The sequence below is a fragment of the Babylonia areolata genome, chromosome 19 (assembly GCF_041734735.1).
Source record: "Babylonia areolata isolate BAREFJ2019XMU chromosome 19, ASM4173473v1, whole genome shotgun sequence".
In the NCBI taxonomy this organism is placed as follows: Eukaryota; Metazoa; Mollusca; class Gastropoda; order Neogastropoda; family Buccinidae; genus Babylonia; species Babylonia areolata.
This window is the reverse complement of record NC_134894.1, coordinates 43,113,344-43,122,031: the sequence shown is the minus strand read 5'-3', so window position 1 is coordinate 43,122,031 and position 8,688 is coordinate 43,113,344.

The following is an 8,688-nucleotide window of genomic DNA, read 5'->3' as shown; positions in this document are numbered from 1 at the left end:
GGTCATTGTACATTCACACTCAGTTCATCAATCTTTTTATCAATTAATCAATTGATTATTTGTGACGCAGCACGCGAAAACCCGGCTGAAGTCGCAATTTATCTTCTTCTTTTTTATTTATTTTTTTACATTTGCATACCTTCTACAAGTATAAAAATTACTGGTCAAAATTAAAACAACAGAATGGATCTATTTGTCATAGTTTTTTTTTTTTTATCTATGATTTTTTCTAAGTTCGTGTGCCTGAGGTTGGAGAAATCGGCTCATGAAAAAAAAAACCCACTGATATTTGTGTGCCTGTGACTAAAAAAAAAAAAAAAAAATTATCCTGAATATTATGTGGTGCCAAAAGATTCAGTACTGAATAAACTTGAAATTTCCATATGAAAAAGGCACAGGAAAATTCGTATTTTCTCTCTGCACTACTCAAACGAAGACAAGTATGACAAGTGGGGGAGTGACGTCATGCAATGCAGATTATTCAGCCACATGGAAAAGCCCCCATATCTGTCTGCCTGTAACTTTAAAACATGAATTTTCCTGAACATATCGGATATGTGGTGTCAGACGATTCAGAATTAAGTAAACGTTAGATTTCCATGTGACAAAGGCATAGGAAAATTCGTATTCTCTCTGTACTCAAATACAAAAATGGTAAGTGGAGGAGTGACGTCATGCAATACAGCCGATGGCGACAGTGAATGTTCAAATATTTCACGCCCATAATATGGGCCATATTATGCCCATATTATGCTGATGCATGAATCTTTGGAACTTCGGTTTAGATCCAGATCAAACTAACGTTCAGATACAGATACAGAAGTTGGGACTGTAATAACCCTCACGGCTTTTCCACGTCCCTTCTTGAAATATGTATGTTGGGGTTTGCATTTGCATGCTAATTTGTCTAACAATTAATTGTCAAAATCATGTTTCTGAGCTAATGATCTGGGGTCGTTATCCAGAAGATTTTTGAAGTGGGTTATAGTGTCTGCTGATTTTGTTTCATTTGATAGTGCATTCCATCTTTAACAGATCTGATGCTGAAGGATGATTTGCGAACATTTGTCCTACAAAATTGTGTATAAAAATTAGTATTTGCACTTCTGGTTATATCAGATTTGTTAGTTGAGTAAAAAGTGTTAGTGTCAATGTCATCAATTTTGTTTATGATCTTGAAAATTTCTGGCACCATTCTTGTTGCTCTCTTTTGAACCCGTTCAATTGCCTCAGATTGCCTTTTTAATCTGCAACCATGATTTGTATTGCCACATAATCAGCTGATGTAAAATCAATAGACTCAATAATTAGTATCTATGGTCTGGAAGCCCAAATCCACTGAATGTTACAAGTGAAGTGACGATTGTGTCGTTTGTATGCAGCATTACCAATTGCTCCAGCGTTTTGACAAGGATGGAGATCGTGTGTGAAAGTGGTTAAGGGAGTGAGAGTGGGTGCGTGGATGCGTGTGTGTGTGTGTATGTGTGTGCGCGCGCATGTACATGACTGATTCAGGTGTGCGTGTTTGTGTGCTCTGTGCATGCTCGCACGTGTACGTGTGTGTATGTGCCCGTGTGTATAATTATACGTGTGTGCCAACGTGTACGTGTGCTGTTTATGAACGTTTGTGTGCGTATGTTGTGTGTATGAGTGATGGTTAAGTGTGTGTGTGTGTGTGTGTGTGTGTGTGTGTGTGTGCGCTCGCGAGCGCACGAGTTTTCCCTGTGTCAGTGAAAAACATGATGAGTGCACACACACACACACACACACACACACAGGGCCGTCGGCAAATCCGCACGCTCCCGAACACATGAAAATGTTGTACTGTTCGGAGTGGAAATGCGCGTTTGATCCGCCAGTCACAAATTGTCGAATGGACTTGCCCGGAGTGACTGTCGAAAATATTTCACTAGAAATTGCTTTTGGCATTTTTGTTACAAGTTTGTAAAGCCAGAAAGTTGTAACAAACATGGAGGAAGTCTGAAACTTTGACAGATCTGAAATAATGATTTTAAAACAATGAAATAAAGATGGATGTGAGCAGCACACAACTTAGGTTCGAAAAAACACTAGTATCAGATGGTGATAAAAAATATCATTTGTATCAGATTCATATTAGTACTGTTAACTCTCCCCTCCCTTCCCTTTGTCACTTTTGATTTTGTTATTGTTCAGCAGGAATCGCGCATAAACCATGGCTTTGTTTGTTGCGGCAAAAGCAAAAGAAAAGCATGGGGCAGATGGACTGTGTAAGCAAACGACTAATGTTTTACTGATGACGATGGATAACAGACTAAGTCCTTGAGTACATCGTTGAGCAGTTTGTTGCCCTGTTGTTTGATTGTCTGAGCAATCTGCGTGTCGCCAGCACGGTCAGACAGCCTCTCCTCGCTAAAGAAAAAAAAAAAAAACTTTGGAAAATACTCCACCCACATCAGCAGCTCTTGAACGGCACACAAAGAGAGCAGTTTATCTGTATTCTGTATTATCTCAACGTAGCTCCAGTCCCCCTCTTTTTCTTCCTTTCTCTCTTTTTATATATTTTTTCCCTTCTTTCTTGTCAGTCTCCTTCTGTTCATTTCTTCTTCTTGATCCCAAGTTTCGTACTTTATTTGAAATGACATTCCGTGATGGACACTGACAAACAGACGGACTGAGAGGCAGACAGACAAGCTCTGAGACAGACACAGACAGTGATACCAACAAACACACAAACAGACAGACAGACAGAGGGCAGAGACAAAGACTGCTCGACTTAATGCATACACATACCCATGCACTTTGTGCGCGAGCCTTTTATTTCAAGGGCATCAAATATGGAGTTACGGGACGCGAACGGCTGCATTTATTACCTCCCCTCAGACTCATAAAACAACTTAATTCGCTTGTTTCCCTCGGTGCACCATCAATTTTTAAAGTTTAGGGAGTTTTCATTCCTGTACTCTCTCTGTCTCTGTCTCTCTGCCTGTCTCTCTCTCTCTCTCTCTCTCTCTCTCTGTGCCGGTGTGTGTGTGTGTGTGTGTGTGTGTGTGTGTGTGTGTCTGTGTTCTGATGTCAAGATGCTGACATTGCAGATCTCCCGCTCTCGTCTCCTGCCCCCTTCCTCTCCTCCCTCCCTCCCTCCCTTTCTCTTCATTTTCATCATTGTCCACACCTACATACATCCGACTCAGTAGTCGAAAGGAGACTTTATTAATGTGTGTGTGTGTGTGTGTGTGTGTGTGTGTGTGTGTGTGTGTGTGTGTGTGTGTGTGTGAAAATTTAGTTAATTATGATTTTCTATGTTTCTCTCTGCCTTCCTCCAATCCCACCCCTTCCCCGTGTCTCTAGATCTTGTCTCATTACCTTCGCCCTCTGTGTTCTATGAGCTTTAAAAGTTATTTTACTAAATTTACAAATGATAATCGGTTATATGATTATTTGTTCATGCTAATTTACTGAATCTGTGTGTTTGGTTTATCTTTCTATTCGGGTTTTTTTTTTTAATTTTAAATCGTTGTTCCATTTTTCTTTAACCCCGCCACAACCTCTCCCTTTCATCCCTTCATCTTCTGTGCCCTTTTCAGGATCGGATGATAACCGCCACACCAGCATTATTTTACTATATTATGTACTGTTTGTTTATTTGTTTTATTTCATTATTTTCATTACTTACTGTTTATGAATGTTATTTGATACAATTGATAATAATGGTTCATCAGCCGTCATGATAAAATTGAAGTGCAACGTTGTGAGCACAGTATAAGCTTTAAGCTTGTTGATGCTCTTTTGTCATTCACTGCATTGTAATCATGTGTATTGTTGAATAATTAAAGATTATTTAAACCACCAGACCCCCCCCCCCCCCCAGGGCCAATTCTCCCCCCCTCTCCTCACCCCCAATACACGTTCTGTGTCAAGTCACAGGGCCAGCAGGACCCGGGGAGCGAGACCTGCCAGTGATGATGATTATCACCTGCTGGGGGAGTCTTCCACTCGTACTGATCGAGTCGCTGTCAGAGGTCTTCAGCAGTGCCTGTATTCCAATATCAACAAATGGGACACCAGCTGCTTGTCCGCTTCTATCCCCGCCGCCCCACCCCCCAACACGTAATGACGACAGTAAGTAACTGCAGAGTCAACGCCCCCTTTCACTGAGTTGCCAGGTGGAGACCGCCTCCAAATCAATCCCAAGCTCCAAAGAGAGTCCCCGTGAATCTGCTGAAACTGAAGGGTGTCACACGAATTCATCACCAAAGGCATGGAAGTGGATGTAGACCGCCGTTTTGGTATCCGTAATACTTTTTGGTGTCCAGATATCAAAATGGCTACGGATACCTTACAGGGGAACCACAATTGGTCACTGCCACCTTATCTGGATACCAAAATTGTCACATATACTTCATCTGGGTACCAATATTAGTTACGTATAACTTATCTGGGTACCAAAATCGGTTACTGACACCTCATCAGGATGCCACGGCCACCTTATTTGGATACCAGCGTTAGTCACTGATACCTCATCTGGATACCAAAATGGTCACGGAAATGTCATTGGGGTTCCAAATTTGGTCACTGATACCTTAACTGGATACTAAAATTATTACACGTGCCTTATCTGGATACTAAAACTGGTTATGGACACATTACATGGATTCCAAAAGTGGTCACGGATACATTATCTGAATACCAAAATGATTGCGAACGCCTCATCTGAATACCAAAATTGTGACGAATGCCTTGTCTGGATACCAAGAAATGGTCTCGGATACCAAAAATGGCTGTCAGCAGTGGATATGAAATACAATAGTGGTCACAATAATAGCAGAGCATGAAGGGTTAGGGAAAACCAGAAAAAAAGAAAGAAAGAGAGAGAGAGAGAGAGAGAGAGAGAGAGAGCAACAAAACTTTATTATTCTGTGATGGTTGGTGAGGGTGAGGGTGAGGATTAAGATGACAATGTTGCTATGGCGACTCAGGAGTGAGTGTAATTGGAAGAGTTACGCTTACTTTCAGTAATGGTGATCATATTCAGCGTCAACCAGGCCAGAAAGACACAGACTCCCGCAGTATTATTATATGACACTAGAGCAATGTTTAAAGACGCATCCATGAAATGGATGACACTCTACAATTTAATCATGTATGCATGCAACCTCCCATCCACCCACACCCCTCTAACACCCCCCCTCCCCTGGTCCTCACCCCTCCCCCCCCATCCCCGGCCACCCCACATCCCCCACCACTACCACCACCTTCACTCCTATCCCTGTCTCCCTATCTCACATGCACGGTTCTTGCTGTCGCAATTTTTTTCCCCCGCAAAGCCTTGCAGCCATAGGAACGGAAAATATTAAAGTGGTGTGGCGCCAAGGGAAACAATTCGCTTTTATGGCTCTCGTGAGCTGGAGACAGGGAAACAGAAAGAAAAAAAAAAAAGAGTTGCAACTCACGTCTCGGCTCCCCGACTTTGTTGCAGGAGAGAAAGAAGAAGAAGAAAAAAAAAAGAGGGATGGGGTTTGGAGGGTGAAGCAGTGGTGAGTGTGTTTCTGTGTAGAGGAGGGGTGGGGGTGGGGGGGGGGGAGCTCTGTGTGTGTGATTTGTTCTTCAGCTTAACGCCTCTTCATTAAAAATGATAACAGACAATGTGTGTGTGTGTGTGTGTGTGTGATTTTTTCTTCAATTAAAGGTCTCTTCAGTAAAAGGGATACCAGCCTGTGTGTGTGTGTGTGCGTGTGCGCGCGTGCATGAGTGTGTGCGTATGTATTTGTGCCCGTTTGAATGCACGTGTGAGTGGGGCATTTGTTCAAGTGTTTTATTTTTTGTTTTTATTTTTTCATTTTATTTTCAATGTTGTTGATATTAATCTATAAAGTGCATTAAACCAACAGCTTCAACAACAACATCAACAACACCAATATGGGGGGAAGGGGAGGGGGAGAGAAAGAATGGAGGAAAAAGAAGCAAACTTACTTCTCCCTCCTGTGAAGATAAACGCGAAGCCATTTTTGTTTTGGTATCATTATTTGTATATGGGATATTTTGTATTGATTGGTAGATTGAATGACTGACTAAAGTTATGTTTTTCATTTCTTGTTTGTTTTCTATGGATTGAATGACTAAATGATTGATTAATTAATTCATTCATTCATCCACTTATCATTATTCAATAACAGTGAATTGTTACTGGTAACCATGCCTCCCCCCCCCTACCTCCCTGAAAAAAGAAAACAATAAATAAATAGATAGATAAAAAGTTTAAAGGATAAAAACACTCAAAATAAAAAAAAAAAAAACAAGAAAAAAACAGCAGCAGCAACACGACTGACAGCAACATTTTCCTGTGAACGTAAAGTTCAATTGTCGTATTTACTCTTAAGGACCATTAATTTTATGTGAGTGTCCATTGGAATAATCCTAATGGCGTCTGAAATATGATCGTAACGTTTGCCAAGTATTTTACCAGTATACATTGTGTATGTGTACACGTGTGTTGTATTATTCACTCGACTGGTGTGTCTGCTCGATCAGCTACAAGGATCAAAGAACTCTCTTCACCCTCCCACATTAAGTATGGTAATAATGAAGACTCCTTCTCCGCTTTTTACAAAAGAAAAAACAACAACAACAAAACAACAACAACATGGATGCGTTTGGTGCCTCACAGTCTCTCGGTGGTCTTACAACAAAGAAGGGCGGCCTGCGTGCGATACTCTCCTGTCATTCACACCCAGGTGTCAGGTTCCTGATAGTTGTGCAGGCGAGCGATCTCGTGTCCCTGCGTCATTGGTGATGCCTTTGTTCTTGCCGCCGAGGGATGACAGCCGCGTTTTTGTCATTAGTAGTCTTTTCCGTGCGCTTTCAACCCTTTCTGTTACGGGGCGAACGGTGTCTGGTGGTGTATTCTGATACACTGTGCTTGGGGATTAGTTTATGTAGATGTGTGGGGGCGTGGGGAATGGTGGGTGGGGGTGGGGTTGGGGTCGAGGGATTAGTTTATGTAGATGTGTGGGGGCGTGGGGAATGGTGGGTGGGTGTGGGGTTGGGGTTGGGGTCGAGGTATGGTTGGGGGAATGGTGAGGCTTGTAGTGGTGGTGGTGGTGGTGGTGGTGTATGTGTGTGTGTGGAATGAGTGTGTGTGTGTGTGTGTGTGTGTGTGTCTGTGTCTGTGTATGTGTGTCTGTGCAGACACATGACTGAGAGACAAATGAATATACAGACAGACAGACAGACAGATAAAGAGAGAGAGAGAGAGAGAGAGAGAGAGAGAGAGAGAGAGGATGGGTTAATGAATCAGATTTGGGAAGCAGCACTAAGTTTTGCTTATCGTTAAGAATGTCCCTAACTCCATGGCAAGTTCCATATACATTCTAATCTCCAAGCAAACTTAGCATTATGAAGATCGCCCAGTGCAATTCGGCCCAGGGCCCTAGTCCACTTTCACTAGGAATATGACCATCAAACAGCAGGAAACAATCACAAAATATCATAACGAACCTGTCTATCTATCTATCTATCTATCTGTCTGTCTGTCTGTCTGTCTCTCAGATACACTCACACATGCAGACACACACACACATGAATGCACACACACATACACCGCCATCACAAGCTTCCTCCCCATTTCTCTAATTACCACCCCCCCCCCCACACACACACACATCCCCACGCACATACGTAACTAATCCACAAGAACAGTTTATCAGAGTACATCACCAGACATCTATCTACAGAGACAGAAAAAGAGAGACTGAGAACTTGCTTGGTGTCAGACAATTCACCCCCCCCCCCCCCCCCACCCCCACCCCCCCCACACACACATACACACACCTTCCACCACACGTCTCTCTGTTGTTAACCCCCTCACCCACCCACCCACCCCCCTTCCCCCCCTCTCGTCCCTCATAAAATAAAGAAAGGAACGGAAAAAAGTCAATGCATTCGGTGCCTCACGGTCTGTCGGTGGTCTTACAACAAAAGGAGGGCGGCCTGCGTGCGATACTCTCCTGTCATTCACACCCAGGTGTCAGGTTCCTGATAGTTGTGCAGGCGAGCGATCTCGTGTCCCTGCGTCATTGGTGATGCCTTTGTTCTTGCCGCCGAGGGATGACAGCTTGTGTTTTTGTCATTAGTAGTAGTCCTTTGGATGCGTGGTGTGTGTGTGTGTGTGTGTGTGTGTGTGTGTGTGTGTGTGTGAATGTGTGTTTGCGCGCGCGCGTGCGTGTTTGTGTTTGCGTGTGTGTTTTATATGTGACAGTTTTATGTGTGCTGGGGGGGTCGAGGAGAGGGTGGAGGAGGAGGGCGGGGGGCACTTAACACGCTTTTTCCGATCACATCATAAAAGACAGCAGACATCTGACAGTCCATTACAAAATGACAATATATGTGGTCGCGTGTTCGTTCATGCATATTATTCTCACTCTCTCTGTCTGTCTGGCACCCTCCCATCTGTCTGGTGCATCTGTCATTTTCTTGCTGTCAGCTAATGGTATTTATAACATGTTACATACACTGCTAAATAAACTCCATGAAATATTCTACGAATTAGTCACGTGTTCTAAGAATCAATCATGTGCCTCTCTCTCTCTCTCACTCCGTCTCTCAGTCTGTCTCTGTCTGTCTGTCTGTCTGTCTCTGTCTCTCTCTGTCTCTGTCTCTCTCTGTCAGCGCCTTAAACTGTTTGCAAGTCTGTCTCTGTCTGTCTGTCTG